Source organism: Haliotis rubra, unplaced genomic scaffold (assembly GCF_003918875.1).
Source record: "Haliotis rubra isolate DU_JTF1 unplaced genomic scaffold, ASM391887v1 Scf9, whole genome shotgun sequence".
Lineage (NCBI taxonomy): Eukaryota > Metazoa > Mollusca > Gastropoda > Lepetellida > Haliotidae > Haliotis > Haliotis rubra.
This window is the reverse complement of record NW_025767634.1, coordinates 3719096-3740083: the sequence shown is the minus strand read 5'-3', so window position 1 is coordinate 3740083 and position 20988 is coordinate 3719096.

Here is a 20988-nt window from a genome sequence, read left to right as displayed (position 1 = left end):
AGGGCAATATAACATTTAAAGTTATTAATAAAATTAAACACAGCCAGTTATGCTTCCAGTGTGAAGTGACAAATGTCGTTACTGAATACTATCTGACGTAAAATCGCGAAGTGAGATAATGCACCCGCCTGGCAAGCAATCTCTGTTCACCGCACCGCACCTCAGTCACGCCCCTCCAATAATAACTAATATCTAGTCTCTGAAATGAACATACACTTACAGAAAAAAATTGTTTCCTAAATTATCACAGGAAAAGCAAGATTGTATGGGTGTCAACTTCATTATTGTGAATAACACGACGTTTTGGAGTGTATGCTTGCTCCTTCATCAGGTGAATGGTAGGGAGTATAAGGGGTGTGTGTGTATATATATATATATATATATATATACACACACATACATGGGCACTTACATAGAAAACATGTATAACAAGTTTAACAATGTTGAGGAAGAATATGTAATAACATGAGGCCAGTGATACATTAAAAACAACATGATAGATTGATGGGATGTAATACAAACACGAGGAGGCCAGTGATACACTAAAACAACATGGTAATAGATTTGATGGGATATAATACAAACACGAGGAGGCCAGTGATACACTAAAACAACATGGTAATAGATTTGATGGGATATAATACAAACACGAGGAGGCCAGTGATACGCTAAAACAACATGGTAATAGATTTGATGGGATATAATACAAACACGAGGAGGCCAGTGATACACTAAAACAACATGGTAATAGATTTGATGGGATATAATACAAACACGAGGAGGCCAGTGATACACTAAAACAACATGGTAATAGATTTGATGGGATATAATACAAACACGAGGAGGCCAGTGATACACTAAAACAACATGGTAATAGATTTGATGGGATATAATACAAACACGAGGAGGCCAGTGATACACTAAAACAACATGGTAATAGATTTGATGGGATATAATACAAACACGAGGAGGCCAGTGATACGCTAAAACAACATGGTAATAGATTTGATGGGATATAATACAAACACGAGGAGGCCAGTGATACACTAAAACAACATGGTAATAGATTTGATGGGATATAATACAAACACGAGGAGGCCAGTGATACGCTAAAACAACATGGTAATAGATTTGATGGGATATAATACAAACACGAGGAGGCCAGTGATACACTAAAACAACATGGTAATAGATTTGATGGGATATAATACAAACACGAGGAGGCCAGTGATACGCTAAAACAACATGGTAATAGATTTGATGGGATATAATACAAACACGAGGAGGCCAGTGATACACTAAAACAACATGGTAATAGATTTGATGGGATATAATACAAACACGAGGAGGCCAGTGATACGCTAAAACAACATGGTAATAGATTTGATGGGATATAATACAAACACGAGGAGGCCAGTGATACGCTAAAACAACATGGTAATAGATTTGATGGGATATAATACAAACACGAGGAGGCCAGTGATACACTAAAACAACATGGTAATAGATTTGATGGGATATAATACAAACACGAGGAGGCCAGTGATACGCTAAAACAACATGGTAATAGATTTGATGGGATATAATACAAACACGAGGAGGCCAGTGATACGCTAAAACAACATGGTAATAGATTTGATGGGATATAATACAAACACGAGGAGGCCAGTGATACGCTAAAACAACATGGTAATAGATTTGATGGGATATAATACAAACACGAGGAGGCCAGTGATACGCTAAAACAACATGGTAATAGATTTGATGGGATATAATACAAACACGAGGAGGCCAGTGATACACTAAAACAACATGGTAATAGATTTGATGGGATATAATACAAACACGAGGAGGCCAGTGATACGCTAAAACAACATGGTAATAGATTTGATGGGATATAATACAAACACGAGGAGGCCAGTGATACACTAAAACAACATGGTAATAGATTTGATGGGATATAATACAAACACGAGGAGGCCAGTGATACACTAAAACAACATGGTAATAGATTTGATGGGATATAATACAAACACGAGGAGGCCAGTGATACACTAAAACAACATGGTAATAGATTTGATGGGATATAATACAAACACGAGGAGGCCAGTGATACACTAAAACAACATGGTAATAGATTTGATGGGATATAATACAAACACGAGGAGGCCAGTGATACGCTAAAACAACATGGTAATAGATTTGATGGGATATAATACAAACACGAGGAGGCCAGTGATACACTAAAACAACATGGTAATAGATTTGATGGGATATAATACAAACACGAGGAGGCCAGTGATACGCTAAAACAACATGGTAATAGATTTGATGGGATTTGATGGGATATAATACAAACACGAGGAGGCCAGTGATACGCTAAAACAACATGGTAATAGATTTGATGGGATATAATACAAACACGAGGAGGCCAGTGATACGCTAAAACAACATGGTAATAGATTTGATGGGATATATAATACAAACACGAGGAGGCCAGTGATACACTAAAACAACATGGTAAGTGCTGTCTGACATCTCCGTATGTCTATGGCTTCCTGAAGCTTCCTTTGGCGCCAGGTAGGGTTAGTGTAAACATATTTTATTCAAAATAAATTGAACTAGGATTGGTAAACAAGCCGTAATGGCTTATTTGAATACCTCTCCATTTCACTGATACATGAATAAAACAAATATTAAATAATATGCAGCATGATAGGAAAGCAAGCAACCTGCGTATTAAACATTATTAATCATTTATCAAACCTATGCGATTTTATTATAAAAGTATGGACAGATTGTAGTACAATGATCACTGCAAAAAGGATCAAGCACACCCGAAGTGCGAATACAATTAGGGTTTGAAACAAAGATTAAATCAATTAACGTACTAGTCGTTTGGGTGATCCTTGTTGGTTCTGTGATAAGTTGCTGTAAGTCATATGTATCAAGAAGATTGTCAACCATGTTATTAATCTGGTTATGTATATTGATCGTCACGCCGAATACCCGGGTTCGAATCCCCACATGGGCACAATGTGTGAAGCCCATTTCTGGTGTCCCCCGCCGTGATGTTGCTGGAATATTGCTAAAAGCGGCGTAAAACCAAACTCAGTCAGTCAGTCAGTATGTATATTGATGTTAAAGTCACCAGCAATAATAGTATCTATGCCCATGTCAATGCCATTACCAATTGATTGGAGGACTAGTTCCCAATAAAGATCACTTTTATCTGCTCTGTAAAAATTTCCAATCAAATAGCTCTTGTTTTTACACATAACTTTAACCCAGATCGCTTCTAAACCTAAGGGAGACAACTTATCAGCATGTGTAACATGCAGGTTCTCTCTCACATAGATAGCAACACCTCCACCTTTTGATGGTCTATCCTTCCTAAAAGGGGGCGTGGTAACCGGGGATAAGAATATTATTGTTATCAATTGTGACATTCAACCGTGTTTCTGTTAAACATATAACATCATAGTCACTTAATTCTGCATGGATTAAATCAACTTTTTCTCTTAAGCTACGCACATTCAGATGAACTATTTTTAAGTCAGGAAAAGCAAGTGTGCCTGGATTTGGGTCCACATCACCACAGCATAGAAGAATTAATAACATAATCAGCTGCACTTGCTGATTGTATAAACATAACGTCATTATGGCATATGAAGTTTTTTTAAATTTTGCATAGGAATTTAACTGTGAAATCATTTAAAAAAAAAACTATTGTCTGTCGGTATGTCGAGATATCAACCGGCATCGTCAAATATGAATATAAACAGATCAATTTGAGGACAGACGGGGTTATTTGTCAAAGGATGTGAAATACGCTCAGGTTGCTGCTTCCATTTCATCAAGATAACAAGGTTCACCTTTACAAGCTCAATGTGTGTATATTCAAAACACAATAAACAAATATACAACGCAAATTCAACATAAAATAATTTTCCATAAGTCATAATGGAAAATATTAAAATACTGTTTAGGGGCTTGAAATACTGGGGGTTGAAATAGAGAATTGTCATACAGTGGATAAGAAAAGAAAGGAGGGAAGAGAAGTAATATGCAGTAAATAGGGAAATGTATACTAGTAAGGCTGACGATGCAATAAACTGTCAAGTAGTAAAACCAGTCTGAGCTGGTTTAGCTTTTAAGTCAAGATTGCAAACTTAAATTCTCAAGGCTTGAACGAGCAAAAATAGAAAAGCATCGTATTTGTTGTCATTACATAATGATGCATGGCTCGTATAACAGAAAGCACGAGATAAGCGGACTTTCCGTGCTAACAAATTCCCAGACGGGTCAGTTTTGTGAACATGTAAGGTAAGGTTGTTTGTGGACAGGATTTGGGTCGTGTTAACGTCGTGTTATTGACAATAAAGAAGTTGACATCCATAAAATTTTGCTTTTCCCATGTATTCCACTTCTAAATGCCATTCAAAGATTAAAATTATCATCATAAAATATAATGAAAAAGAGCCCAGAATTTTTCTTCATTTTCAGAAATTGCGATTATATACTTGCCACATATTCTAGACTTGGGTGGCTCTTTCTTTATCATATATTGTTTCATGGTCTGTATGACAGACTACTCCGAACACAACATGACCCATTCACTTCAAAGAGATATTTGAAATATTTGAAACAAATAACTTTTGAAAATGCGCCTCTGAAAAAGTAAACCTATGTTTCCAATAAAGGCCGAATACTGTGAAATGAACAGTCTTAAATCATTCGTTGAGGATTTACGGTATTAAGTGATAGTCATCCTGGCACATTATTCAAGGCTAGGTTCCCAGTCATCTGTATGCGCGTTATCAATACATAAGGCTATTGAATAGACGGGCTCCCAGTTTGACCATTCAAAATCAGGCCTGCGTTCAGTTCAACAATAAACACACAGGTCCACGTTTGGGACAGAATCAATCACACTGACTACAGGGCTACATCCTCATCCGTCGAATAGCTAGAATGAAGTTGAACTGATCGATCGAAAAACGCCCAAGTGTATACTTCTCAATCGATCGTATCGGTGTAGCTAGCCAGGCATGGACGCATCTTGGGATCTACTTTTATATTTTGTTGGGAGTGTAAGCTAACGGTTAATGGGTGGTGATTGGAGGTCCATTGTACATTAATCGATGTACGTTTATTAGTAGACTAAGGCTTAGTCTCTGAATATATATAATTTTGATAGTAACAAACAAGCCCATTTATATTGAAAAGGAGCCCCAGGGAGACCAGACATTCAGAACCTGAGGAAATCTAGACTTGCTTTATTTAGGGCTTTAGCACTGCAGAGAGGGCTTGGCAGTAGGGAAATTAATGTGGTTCAGGGACTGTGAAACAGACTAGTTTATTAGATACACGACCTTTTGTCCGATAGTCTACTATGCGGCTTGTTTGAATCTGTATTTCACTAGGTCGGAGGGTTTCCTGTGATATACTTGCTTCATCTTCTGTAACATAATGCTTCAAACTTTTTCAACCAAATGTTTTACTGAACAATTTTAACACACACCACCAATTCTTTTGCTCTTTGTGCAGGTCCCCTTCAGCGGAATACCTGGGTTGTACACCGGTATATATACATTAAATATGCACGGGGGTTGTACTGACTTATAGACGTCATAGCAGAGTGTCCTAGGGGAGAACGCAATGTAAAGTATATCAATAGTATAACTACTTCTTAGATCGATACCAGTGAAGATCCGAGTTAGAACTGGTCTTCAGTAACCCATGCTTGTCGTAAGAGGCGACTGGTCAGGTTCGCTGACTTGGTTGACACGTCATCGTATCCCAATTGCGTAGATCGATGCTCATGATGTTGATCACTTGATTATCTGGTCCAGACTCGTTTATTTAAAAACAGCACCGCCATGTAGCTGTAATATTGCTCAGTGCGGCTTGAAACTAAACTCACTCACTCACCCTTGGATCGAAGGTCCCCGAGAAAGACGTACTTGGCGCCACATCACCAACGAACACTTCAGGACCGTCAACAACATTGAAGAGCCGCGCTATAAATGCACTCCCTGACTTTCCACCCCTACTACATAAATATTCAAATGCTCTGTTTTGAGATGGTTAATGTCCAGGTACTGATACGTTGAACATGCTTGCACACAGTACTGACCGCTCAAGCACTGTTTTCTCATTCTTTTTCGACCAAGCGTTAAGTTAACGACTGAAGACCAAGTTTGCTGGACATAGCATCTGTATTTAATTACATGTAGATTTAAACAATCTACACTGACTGACTGACTGACTGAGTTCGGTTTTACGCCGCTTTTAGCAATATTCCAGCAACATCACGGCGGGGGACACCAGAAATGGGCTTCACACATTGTACCCATGTGGGGATTCGAACCCGGGTCTTCGGCGTGACGAGCCAACGCTTCAACCACTAGGCCACCCCACCGCCCCTAAACAATCTACAGGAGCACAGGAATTGCGTATTGAAACAAGACATGTGTTTGCGTGTGCGTGCGTCGTGCGTGTGTTATATTCTAGGTGACACTACCTGGGAAATGGACTGGGCATCAGCTAGCTGACCCAATAGAATAATCATGGACCTGACCAGACGGATAATGTTGACTCCTCTATTACATTTAAAGACAATGAAATGCTTAAGTGTTCAGTTTTCGAACACAGTGTTCTAATCGATTGATAAAACACAATAAAATCTGTTTGATTTTTGATTTTGGGACCGTTCATAATTTATGGCTAGGGGGGTGATGACGATTTGTGGGGTCAGCCATTTTGTTCTGGGAATGTGTGTGTGTGTGTTTGGTTTGTGTGTGTTTGTCATTCACATTGTACATGCTTCTCCAAAAGAATCATCAGCATTAAACCCCTAGCCATAAATTATGAACGGTCTCAAAATCAAATATCAAGAAAGACACATTTTGTTTTATTCTGAAAGGTCACTCAGTGAGATTATTCCCAGTCTTTCAATCCATTGAGCGCGAGACATAACTGAAAGAAGTGAACGTAAAATACCTCGTAACTTGCCATGAATCCAGACAAAAAGATGACGAAAAGAATGCAACGAGGAAGCAGACAATAATCAATTCACGGATCCACCAGTCTTGGCCTTTGACCAGCATGATGAGAAATAATCGGAATGTTGCTATACCAACAGCTTCAACATCCCCACCCCCGACCTTGATATTCCTGTCACATGGCGTGGGTCTGCCATGTCTGTGTTCTGGAGAGCTGTAGTAAGGGTGTTTGCAGTGACACTAACCCAGCCAGACATGGTCTTCCCAGGAGTATATCTGGCTCATTATGTTGATCACTGGGTTGTCTGGTCTAGACTCGATTATTTAGACCGCCGCCATATAGCTGGAATATTGCGAGTGTGGCGTTAAACAACACGCCAACCAATCTTGACTGTGGACCTACCTCTCTGGCACCATAGCTCTCACGCTACTCTTTACGGTATGGCGCAATAACGATACTTTATATATTCAATGCAGTGCAAGCCATAATATATAACCCTTTAGCATTTTATTTCAAAATTGAGCGCCGAGCACTTTTGCATGTTTTTTTTAAGGTGCAAATAAAATACACATCTATGTTCTGTAGCACAATTTGCAGTACCATTTCAGACGAAGCATTGGAGAACGCGAATCGCTTGGGGTGCTATTTCGACGAGCATTTCACGATCGATTATTTCTGTTTAACCCGAAATCTAAATTGTAAAGTGTTTAAATCAACCCTCCCAACCTTCAGGGTATGCGTTCTGATTGTATTACCATTACGACATGTTGGTGGTGAAAGCCTGTAACATGCATCTCCGGCATAGAGTCGGTACATGCCATTAGGCAGACAAAGCAATCAGCAAGGTGGCAACTCGAGATCGACTAGCAGCAATTACTTAGTGAAGGCATGGGTGAAGGATGTTAAATGTCAGCCAGCAACACTTCCATCCATATCACTTCAGTCTGTAAATAAGCGAGTCTTGGCCTGATGGAAAAAAAGGACTTGCAAAGATGCAAGTCGGGCATGATGACTCGTGGCACCAAGTCACCATCCCCGTCACAAGCCTCCGACCCCATTATTCGATGCTCTCGTTGATCCCCAGCCTAACGTCAGTGGTTCTATCTCCGGCCGCCTCATTATAAAGACGGTGCTTGTTGTTACCCTGCCTTGCGCTGGACATTGAGGGATGGCACAAGGACTGGTCGGCACGGAGTCCGTATACTTAGTGGGATATCCGTGTTAAAACTGCGGGATGATGTCTCATTGGGCTAGCATTTTCAATCCAGGGATTGTCCCATAGGCGGATCCAGGAATTTTCAAGAATTTTCAAGAATGCTCAACCCACCCCATCCCCGGCTCCAAGAAAGGGGGGAACCCCTGAACCACCCCCACCACCCTGTGGATTCGCCAATGAGTCCCGACTAGGACAAACAATCTCTCTCTCTCTCTCTCTCTCTCTCTCTCTCTCTCTCTCTCTCTCTCTCTCTCTCTCTCTCTCTCTCTCTCACACACACACACACACACACACAAACATATATTCACAGGGGTTATGGGGTAGTCTAGTGGTTAAAGCTTTCTCTCGTTACGACGAAGAGCTGGGTTCACTACCCCATATGTGTGAAGTCCATTCTGGTGTCCCCTGCCGTGTTATTGCTGGAATATATAATATATATAAAAGCGGCGTAAAACTAAACTCACTCACTCACCCACACGATGTAAACCCTCATATAACCTCACCTCAACCATTGGCGACGGGTTTGTCTCAACCCAAGCCCGATGACACATGGGAGATTCGTTTGACGTGACCGACTATTTCTGGCAGCTCAAGTGCATTCCGAATAATCCCCAAGGTCAGGACGTGAAATGCGATCACACAGTCAGGTTAACGTAATTTGGTCTATTACATCATAACAGAGAAATATTGATTCTGAGACGAGTTTTTCAAGGATGATTTTATTGTTTTATTACATATTTTCCTATACGTATTTTTGTCAAGATCTACGTTGATTGATTTCAAACTTGTCATATCACATGTTCCTTACTTTTTTCTCAACTGAACAAATAGTACGTACGTGACACCTTAACGCCCATAGTAATTAGCTGAACATTTCCCACCACTCTAGTCCTAGGTAGTCGTTATGTATTATTGAACTGACGTTGCTGCATGCATGTGTGTAGTCCATCAACGGCGCGTAGAAACAACGCGAAGAAATGTGATACGACTTCGAACTAATGGCCGCCTATACGACGACCCTTTTGAGAACAATTATGTTCTGCAATGATTGGGAGTGATTTGGTTTTTAAGCCACTTTTAGCATCATTCTAACAATAAGACGAGAATTTATACGAAATGTTATTTGTCCATTAGACATGTATACCTCCAGAAATGTGGGGCGGTGAGGTAGCCTAGTGGTTGAAGCGTTCGCTCGTCATTCCGAAGACACGGGTTCGATTCCCTACGTGGGTACAATGTGTGAAGCCCATTTCTGGTGTCCCCCGCCGTGATATTACTGGAATATTGCTAAAAGCGGCCTAAAACCATACTCACTCACTCCAGAAATGTATGTACAATTTACTCTGCATGCTCTGAAGCGGTTAGATTATTAATATGAAATATACGTCCAGCAATATCACGGCGGGGCACACCTGAAATGGGCTTCACACAATGTGCCCATGTGGGGAATCGAACCCGGGTCTTCAGTGTGAAGAGCGAACGCCTTAACCACTAGGCTACCCCACCGCCCAACGTTTTTGTGAGGATAATGATGTTTCAACACAAACCCTGACGCATCGCTGAGCACTTGCTGATGTACAATACAATTTGGTATTGCGACCCGAACGCAACGCTTGCAGAGGTAACATTAGGTTGTAAATATGGTACGGAATCGCTCGACGCCATATTGGAATTACACCTTTATCGTGAACCAATTGCATAAAAATGGCGGTTAGTGAGCACAATTAGGCCAGGTATGTAATGTATATTATTTTGTACACATGTCCAAATGTATCCAATTTAATGTATAATGTTCAAATATGTGTTAATTCTGGGTAATTTAAAGGTCAAGTTGCTAACAAAAATGTGCAAAACATACTTTGAAATTTGCCATCATCAACTTTGAAAATCACAAATTTCATCAACTTTAAACCTCACAAATTTCCGTAACAAAACAAATTTCCGTCTTCATTCGAAGCTGAAAGGCATGAATGAAGCAAGAAACTTCATTTATTCTCAGGAACAAGCTATGGGGACAAAAAAAGGGATGTCCTTTAAATTACGAATTACATCATTTACTTTCTAAGCGTTTGAACAAATTTTATTTCGTTCAATGCCCTGAGCGTAATCCGTTTGACAAGATTACATTGTCACTGACGTTTACGATCAGTTATTTCAACGTTGAGGACAATCAACTAAATGTTTTAGTTAAATCAACGAATTTCTTATTGTGCCATTTGCCCTATTTTTCCTTAAAAGAAATTTTAATATTTCACATATTATTCCTTAAAATACACTCTTAAAAACAAAAGAAATGAAAAACGCATAAGCCATTTTTAGAAGAATTTATTGCGTTAGTTCGCCTACAAAACAGCAGCCTTTATTGTTGTGTTTCTGTTTACTTGAGTACACAAGATGGCTTCAAAGTCAGTACTTTGTATGGCCACCATTGGCAGCAATTCTCAAACAAGGGATGCTTTGTGCCTTCTCTTTGATGACGCAAGTGAGCAACCGGGATGTAGCGGTCCTGGGCTTGGGTGGTAACTCTTGGACGGCCGCTTCTCGGGCGATCTTGGGCGGAATTGGTCTACAGGAAACGACCCCATAGACAAGATATGGTGCTCTGATGAACGTTGAAATGTCGGGCAACAGCAGACTGCGACTCCCCAGCTTCAAGGCGGCCTATGACGATGTTTCGATTGGTGGCAGTCTGTCGTTACATGATGATTTCCACTTTTCCAGGCAAAAATGAATGATTAAATTAAACACAACGTTTGCCTTTTTATAGTGATCGATACCGCATGCTCTTCCGCTTATTGCACGTGCATTTTGCTTTCATGTTTTTTTATGTGGTTTTGGCGAATATTTCTCCAAACCCTTTTAAAACGAGGGAAAAGGAATTGCCACATTTTGGCGCTGAGGCTGTTTACAATCACACAAAGATGACATTTTGGAAAGAAATAGTATATTTGTATTGTTTTGTGCGGCAGCTACATGAGTCCAATATTCTCAAAATCGCAAATGCGTTTCTTTTTTTGAAGAGTCTAACTGTCAATACATGACACACTATAACACACTGATTGGTAGGTTTATGGTTTAACGCCGCATAACACACTGAAAACATTGAACATCGCATAAACAACCGGAATCTAGATTAAGAATGCTTGTCAAAAATACATGTTGACTATGAAGTTATCAAAACTAGTTGTTGAATTTGTCCCCCAAACAAAAAGAGATGTACAAATTGTATGGAATGACAACTTCTTATTGCAATAGACCGGACGTTTCGGTGCAGATGTTAACACCGTTATCAAGCAAGTGATGCACAACGTCACACACGCTTCTTAATTCCACTGGGCAGTGGGGTAGCCTAGTGGTTAAGGCGTTCGCTCGTCACGCCGAAGACCCGGGTTCGATTCCCCACATGGGTACAATATGTGAAGCCCATTTCTAGTGTCTCCCACCGTGATATTGCTGGAATATTGCTGAAAGTGGCGTAAAACTAAACTCCACTTAGAGAACCCAATGAATTACACAGATAATTATTAGTATTACCAGTTGCATGTGTACAAATTCAAGCGTTGAGATCTATTAGGCACGTATGCATCTAGTGTGCACCTTTCAGCTTGCATGTTCTGCTATTTCCTGTGAAAACTATTAAACGTTCTCTTGAAGCAGGGAGACTATATACGACTGTTGTAGATTATCCCTGCTTGAAGTGTGCAGTTTAATTAGGCTTGCTTCATTTGGGGTCTTGGCAGTACAGCAGTCCTGGTGGAACGGAAATATTATGGTTCGGGACTGTGGGAAAGTCTACCTGTTACCAGTATTCTACATTAGGAATCTGTCCATATGGGTCTTTTAAATTTTCGAGCCATTTCACAAATCCTTTTGAAAAAGGGTCTGACATTAATCACATACAATATTTAAAGACTCGCTGCAGAATACTAAAATAAATTTTATATATAATGTAAAAGTACCATCGAAAGCCTTTATTTTTTAAATTTACATACAATTCCAAGAATGCATGCCCTGCCCAGAAAGGTGTCCCGTCAGTCACCGCGAACACATAACGCCTGCCACCAAGCGGGCATCAGAGAGAGTCTCGCTTGACTTCCGGTATCTATCGTCACGTGAAAGTTTCAAAGGTGCTCACAGGTGAATCATAAAGCCACGAAAGGTAAGCCAGTTTCTTCTGCGGGAAATTTGATCTAGCATTAGAGGAATATGGCGTAAAACTGTGTTTGCAGAACGAATTACTGCGTTTTTACTGCCAGTCATTTTGTATTTATGTCGATTTGACATATGATATTCAAGTGCCAAAGTGCTCTCTCAAAGAAGTCAAGTCCAGCCAATGACAACAGTGTTTTCAGTTTGCGACATGCACATTGGTCAACGTTTTAGCTTTTGCGTCAACCAGGTAATAACTATCCACGGGTTTTCTGGTGACTATTGTCCGTAATAGCTCGGTATACCCGGGGGTTTCTGGTAATGGTCAATGATGATGATGATTAGACGGTGAACGCTCTGAGGACATATTTTGTGTATAAATACACACCTACTTGGATGCAGATGACAGTTCCGCCCTAAAATGCTTCTACATGCTGTGATTTCTGGGAGTTCTAGGCTAACTATATAGGGTCCCCAAATTTATGTTTTATATATCTATGCATATAATGTTGCATTAAAATAATTATCTGAGGCACCCTTAAGGATAATCCTACTTCAGAACTGAAACTGGGATTGTGTTAATTCTTAGAACTTCATTGCAGTATTTCTTTGTATTTATTAACACATACTGTGCAACCAGCTAAAGAAAGTTATGCTTGTCCCAAACAAGTTCTGCTCAGGACAAGTGAAAATCCAATGGTGTAAGTCCTCATTGACAAGTTGCATTTACAGGGCTCCAGATAATTGTTCAACATCAGGAGTACATACCGGTACTCCTTATTTTTTTATTATGGAGTACTGGAAACACTTAAGAGTACATTTAGAGTACTGAATCGAATTTAATGGAGTATGTGATCTTGTGTTTCGTTTCATATATGCACCACAACATGCTACTCTTGTGTAAACAGGTAAAAAAACAATAAAACAATACTTTTTTCAGATAAATACACAGAGGCCCAGATAAGCTGCGTATCCGGGTAAAATAAGCATAGAAAATTTCCAGTTACGCATTGAAAAAATAATTGTTGCATACCAATAACACATTTAAAATGTTAGATACGAAAAAAGTTTAAAACAAATGCGTACGGAATATATTCATAAAAATCGCTTGCGTAATGAAAAAGACATCGCAAGTTGTACTGTTAGTATAGGACTAGTGTTGTACTGTCAGTATAGGATGAGTGATTTTTTATGAAATCATTTCCATTATATTAGTTGGTTTTGATTAGGTATGACATAAGGCAGAACATACCTGCTTAGTAAACTTACTCAATGATATAATACTTAGGTGAGTAAAATGACTGAAATACGCACATATTTGAAAGCAGTGGGTAACGGAAAATGAAATACCCACTCACATTCATAATACCCACTCCAAAAAAATACAGTGGGTACAGTACCCACATGAGCTAAATCTTATCTGGAGCTCTGAATACATCTGTAAATGATTCTAAGACGTACACCATTGCTGTGTATCTGCTATGTTTTCTAAATTATTTCCTACCGTATCATGCTTATTTTTTATCCGTACATATGCCGATACAGCCCTTATCTGGAGCCCTGCATTTACATGCTGTAATTTTGAATAAGTTGTCAGTGTTTCAGTTTTGCTACAAATTAGAACTTACAAGAACAAAGAATTGAAAATTATTTGGCCTACAGAATTATTTTCATATGAAATTTGTCGATATGTGTTAGACAATCAACAACATGAATCCTTTCACAATGGGTTCTGGTTTTGAACTTTGACAACATGACATGGTACATCTTCAAAGTGATGACAAAGAATGGTAAATCTTTAGTAAGGACCCTTCAAGTGGTCAAGCACCTGGTCATTAAAACCTTACCAGGTAAGTATGGGACTTGAGTGTTGTGTTTTTATGATCTGTGTAGATGGAGTAGGGAATAACCTTTCTCTTCTAAACCACTTGTGAAAAATCTGTCAGTTTGAGAAGAAGTGGCAAGTTTATGACTATTTAGTAGATCTTGTTTACAAACTGTTTCGAATTGTAATGACTGATTGTGTCTGTTGTTTCTTTTAAAAAGTATTCTATTTTCTGATACTGAGTCTGATGTGAAATGTCAAGATAATGGTAAAAGGTCTTCTTGTCAGAAAGGACATTTAAACCACTTTATAGTGAACGTTAATGCTGTGTGGTTGAGAGTGATTTAGATATGACTTCATCTTTTATCTTCCTAATCAAATATTCAAGAAGTACTGCTGTTTCACTGAAAAATCAAGCCCATAAAATATTGAATATTTTAAAATATTTCTCAGTGTTTATAATTGTACTTTGACAAGCATTTTGGAAAATCAGTGACTCAATTTTCATATCTTAAGGCTTAGGTAATATATTACCTAATGTGAAATTGCAGTTCAAAGAAACTGATGGCGTGAATTGTCCAACTTTTATCTTACAGTCAGATGAAAAAAATAATTTTTGACCTTAACACAGACATTTCTCTATGTTATTGACGTTGAAAAAAATATTCTGCAATTGTGAAAAATTAGCATTATCTCCTGATGAAGCTGATCATGTCTCACTATCAAGTAGCACTGAAGTGGAGTGTTGATTCAATCGTGGCAGCAGTCAGCAGTATTTAATCTTCACTGATGTAGGTAATGCTTGTGGGTTTGTTTCAGGCATCCATTTGATTTCTGTTTATGGCTTTGTGGAAAATAATTCATCATTATAAAATGCCAATTTTTTGTTCTGAGTGCTGGGAGTGCCATATTGGTCCAACTTGTGATCTAATGTGAACACTGCTGTGGATATATCCTATGTGGTGATATTGCTGGCATATTGCTAAGGGCATCCTGAAATTATCTGATCACTGACTCCCTTGAAGAGTCAGGTTGTTTGATTCAAACAACCTAAGGTCACTGTGACCTGTAAGGCCAAGTAATTGTTTTGAGCCGACTGTAATGAGCATTCATTTCCCACCCCAGGCCCAAACATACTGATTACACATTGACATTATCACAGCCAGGGGCTGCAGCCAAAAAAAAGGTCTGAAATAGATTTAACGATTTGGAATTTAAAGTCAGAAATATAATACAAGGGCATTTATTGGATTATGGTTTTAATGTTCTATTTTGAAAACACACCATATTTATCTCAAGCCTGCCATGACACAAGGGCTGTGCAATATAACCGGTTTACATCGACATAAAAACAATATGTATTGCGATACGATGATCGAAAACCTGATTTTGAATGCACATAGGAAAATTTGTGATGATGGTGCTGATTGGAAATCTTAGGATAAACGTGGTTTTGGTGAACACAATGGTGTGGTGAAATGCTGGATTGATGATGATGATGATGATGATTGTTGTGGTAAATGGTAATGTTGGTGGTGGCAGTGGTCTGGTGATGATGATGTTGATGATGTTGGTGATGATTGTGGCTATGATGTGTGGTGATGGTGGTGATGATTGTTGTGATAAATGGTAATGTTTGTGGCAGTGGTCTGGTGTGATGATGGTGTGATGATGGTGATGATTGTGTAAATGGTGATGAGTGGTCTGATGATGATGATGGTGATGATGGTGATGATTGTTGTGTGATAAATGGTAATGTTTGTGGCAGTGGTCTGGTGATGATGATGGTGATGGTGATGATTGTGGTGTAAATGGTAATGTTTGTGGCAGTGGTCTGGTGATGATTGTGATGATGTTGATGAAGATGTTGATGATTGTGGCAACTGTGGTAATGGTAATGATGGGGACATCTTACATTTAACTGGATTGTTAAGTTCGGTTTGAGGTTGTGTTCTTAATTTTTGTTCAAATGTTTCACAATGTTTTGGATCTGAATGTTTTAAATATTTACTCATTAATGACCAGTGATCTCTGATATGTCCTGACCAGGTCAAGTTACTGTCTAAAATCTCCTGGCTTTTTTTGAGAGTGGAGAAACTAGTTCAAACTAGTAACCACTGTGTTGATGTTAGATTTTTCTTTTCCTTGTTTCATTTGTGCCTAATATTATACACATTTTTATTTTGTCATGATTAAAGGTAGTGATTGTGTAGTGCTTTTGCTTTGTAAACCAAGCATCAACTCGATTATAAGTCTGTTTTTGTTAAAACAACTGCTTGCAATATATTGCAATACATATCACAATATATGCTTTTGCATCGCACTATGAAAATTCTCTGCAATACCCACCCCTACATGACACTGTGACAAAACCAAAGCAAACTGTTGTTTTTTTGTCTTTCTTGTTTAATGAGCACTCAATTATTTTAGCTGTATGATGTCAGTGTGTGAAGGAGCAAATCTGAACCAGACAATCCAGTGATTGACGTCATGAACATCTCTGTAATTGGGACACAATGACATGCATTAACCAAGTTAGTGTGCCTGACCACCCGATCCCATTAGTTATGACAAGCAATGGTTCCTGAGAACAGTTCTAAAAGGGATCTTCACTGGTAGCAAACTGTCTGGTTATTGCGGAAGTGATGCGGCATTGGTTCAGGCTTTTTAGTAGTTCAAAAGGGCAGTATTATTCTATTCTATTCTATTCTATTCTATTCTATTCTATTCTATTCTATTCTATTCTATTCTATTCTATTCTATTCTATTCTATTCTATTCTATTCTATTCTATTCTATTCTATTCTATTCTATTCTATCCAGGATCAGTGACGATTTCTTAATCTTGTATATATAGAGAAAATGAAATGACCTTTATATTATTTTCTGTAAAGTAATTTGTTGATTTCTTGTGTCCCCTGCCATGATACTGCTGGAATATTGCTAAAAGTGGCCTGAAACCCCACTCACTCACTCACTCCACTATTTGGTGATTTAAGTTCTACTCATGGAGAATGTAACCATTATGATGATGTCAAGTCAATCTGTGTTGATGTTACTGAATTTACAATACTAGATAAGTTTCCAGCCTGAATTATATTTCCACACATTATATGGCGACCATAACAAAAAAAAGATTGGTATTTGAAATTGCCACATCATGGTCTACAATAGTACAAATGCACCATAATTATCTACAGTGATCTCGGTCTCCTTGACCTGAGAGGGGCGGTGGGGTAGCCTAATGGTTAAAGCGTTGACTCGTCACGCCGAAGACCCGGGTTCGAATCCCCACATGGGCACAATGTGTGAAGCCTATTTTGGTGTCCCCTGCCGTGATGTTGCTGGATTATTGCTAAAAGCGGTGTAAAACCAAACTCAGTCCGTCCTTGACCTGAGAAGAGCATGCATGCATTTGCTCCTAAAATACATGATATTCAGCAACTGAACACTGCTCCAGCCATCAAAACATGCAGGGTTGCCACGGTGATTGTGAAGAGTATTCATCTGATTTGCAGTCTGTGATACACAACCATGTGTGTTACTGGAACACTTTCCAAGTTTGTTTGATCTGTTTGCAAGGTGTGGTATATGTACAAAGTGTTTAAGTAAAACCATTTTAACTTCCTAATGATACTGCAGGGATTTACTGAACTCAAAACCCAGGATTGTATATGAATAAAATTGAAAATGGATGTAATAAAATACATCTGATGAGAGGCAGGAAAGGTGCATGCATGTTTAAGACGAATGCTGCGATTTAGTCCACTTAATTTATTTGCCATGCATAATTAGTTTAAAATTACGATTCAAAGTCAGCAGGTTCATGGTCATCAAGTGCAAGCACCTGTAGATTAATTTCAGTTGATGAACTATTTTTAACTAAAGACACCTGAGTGTCTGCAATCTTATGCAACCTGTGATTGAGTACTTTATACATTTGACATTCACCGTGCATCCTAGAGTTAAAGTGTTTGTGCCCCCTTGGACCTGCAGAGTAGGGGTGGTGGGGTAGCCTTGTGGTTAAAGCGTTCACTTGTCATGCCGAGGACCTGGGTTTGATTTCCCACATGGGTACAATGTGTGAAGCCCATTTCTGGTGTCCCCTGCTGTGATATTGCTGGAATATTGCTAAAAGCGGCATAAAACTAAATTCACTCACAGGTGATAGTTTATGTATCTGATGAAACTGACAAACATGATCAATCCTCACCGAAGTGCTCACAGTTGTCTGCAGCATATGGTGACCGATTATGTTGGCAATTCTGTTCGTTGTGACCTTCAGATTTCTAGGCAATGGAGGCACTTGATGTACAGATTGCAAGGATGCAGAGTAACCTGAAATGTTTCTCGATTTGTGATAAGATAAGGACAGCCCTGAACTTCTAGCCCTGATTCTTGTTAACATGAGACAAACTGGCATTGGTTAGCTGGCTTGTGACAAATGGCATCTCTGAGATAACTGGTTATTTTAATGCTTTTATGTGTTGCTCATATGAAAAGGATGAACAAAACAAAACAGATTAAACAAAACAGCTGTGATTATCTGGTGTATTATTTCATATTAAGATACAGCTTCTTAGCTCACAAGAGTGGAAGATCAGTCCTTTTCATTTTTGTCCTAATTGTTTAAACGTCATCCTCGATAATTTCCAGGGTATACGTTCCGATAAATCTCCACTATACCCTGGATGCATCAACGGCTCGGCCTGATAATTTTATTACCTCCCTTTGCTGGCTCCGCATTCTGACAGTAGCCAATCAGATAAGCTGCCGTTACAACCGAGCTTGCCAGTGTCAACAAAGATAGAGGTCGCAGCCTCAAAAGTTTGTTCGGAGTGTGACTAAGGTTTTGGGGAAAACATACAGACAAATTAACAGGTCTGAAAACTTTTAAAATAATATGTGCAAGAACTCCTTCTACCTCTTTCAGAGTACCTCTGCCCATATATTACTGTGTTGCCGAGTTTAATCGGTTAGATAATTCAAAAAGCGAAAGTGAGTTGTGATTGGTACGTTCAACTTCCCAGTGTAGACACCTTATTGGATAAAAAGCCAACCAAGGTAGGTAATAAAATCATCGGGCCAAGCCATAGCTGCATCCAGGGTATAGTGGAGATTTATCGGAATGTATACCCTGGAGATTATCGAGGATGTTTAAACCATAGATGGCACAACATCTGGAAAGATGAATATTTGCCTTGCTGCCCGAGGAATGTGTATGACCCACACTAGTCGCCCATATGACCCACACCAGTCACCCATGTGACCCACATCAGTCACCTGTATGACCCACATCTGTCACTTGTATGACCCACACCATTCACCTGTATGACTACACATGTCACCTGTATGACCCACACCAGTCACCTGTATGACTAGTCTGTATGACCCACACCTGTCACCTGTATGACCCACACCATTCACCTGTATGACTACACATGTCACCTGTATGACCCACACCAGTCACCTGTATGACCACACCTGTCACCTGTATGACCCACACCAGTCACCTGTATGACCCACACCTGTCACCTGTATGACCCACACCTGTCACCTGTATGACCACCCCTGTCACCTGTATGACCACACCAGTCACTGGTAGAAGTCCTCAATAACCCAGCATCAGGTGTCATGGCAGCTCATCATGTTACAGGGACCGAGGCTGCTGCAGCTGAGGTCATCCAAGTAGAGGAAACACTTTGGTTCCTCTTCCCCTTATCAGTAAGTGTGATGTTGAACTGCGCAGTGGGGATGTCTGCCTGTACTGAGCAGGGGTCACACACATGTATTTAGAATGTTACTGCCAGTTTATGATTTGTTATGTCTGAATGGTTCACACATTAAAAACACGGCAGCAAGATGTGGCGGTGTACCTTGTATCAGATGTCAACAAATGGCAACTGTACTTTCCTTGATCTTAATAGCAAGACAAGGCCTCGAGTGAGTGAGTGAGTGAATGAGTGAGCTATCCTGGGTGCCATCGTACAAAGCGACCTTAGTGCTGCGACTGTCAAAAGTCAGTATTAAGGTATGGGCGTTATCACCTGAGCGTTAAGGTTGCTTTGTTTAACGGCACCATGGACCTTAATATCATGACTAGATTTGGAGGAAGAGTGAGAGAGAGAGGAAGGAGTGAGTGAGTGAGTGAGCTATCCTGGGTGCCATCGTACAAAGCGACCTTAGTGCTGCGACTGTCAAAAGTCAGTATTAAGGTATGGGCGTTATCACCTGAGCGCTAAGGTTGCTTTGTTTAACGGCACCATGGACCTTAATATCATGACTAGATTTGGAGGAAGAGTGAGAGAGAGAGGAAGGAGTGAGTGAGTGAGTGAGCTATCCTTGGTGCCATCGTACAAAGCGACCTTAGTGCTGCGACTGTCAAAGTCAGTATTAAGGTATGGGCTGCGTTATCACCTGAGCTAAGGTTGCTTTGTTTAACGGCACCATGGACCTTAATATCATGACTGGATTTGGAGGAAGAGTGAGAGAGAGAGGAAGGAGTGAGTGAGTGAGTGAGCTATCCTGGGTGCCATCGTACAAAGCGACCTTAGTGCTGCGACTGTCAAAAGTCAGTATTAAGGTATGGGCGTTATCCCCTGAGCGCTAAGGTTGCTTTGTTTAACGGCACCATGGATCTTAATATCATGACTGGATTTGGAGGAAGAGTGAGAGAGAGAGGAAGGAGTGTGTGGGTGAGTGAGTGAGTGACTTGGTGGGTATGTGGGCGGGTGGGTGACATGGAGGGTGGGTGAGTGACCACTTTGAACCTTATTCTAGTTATATCAATA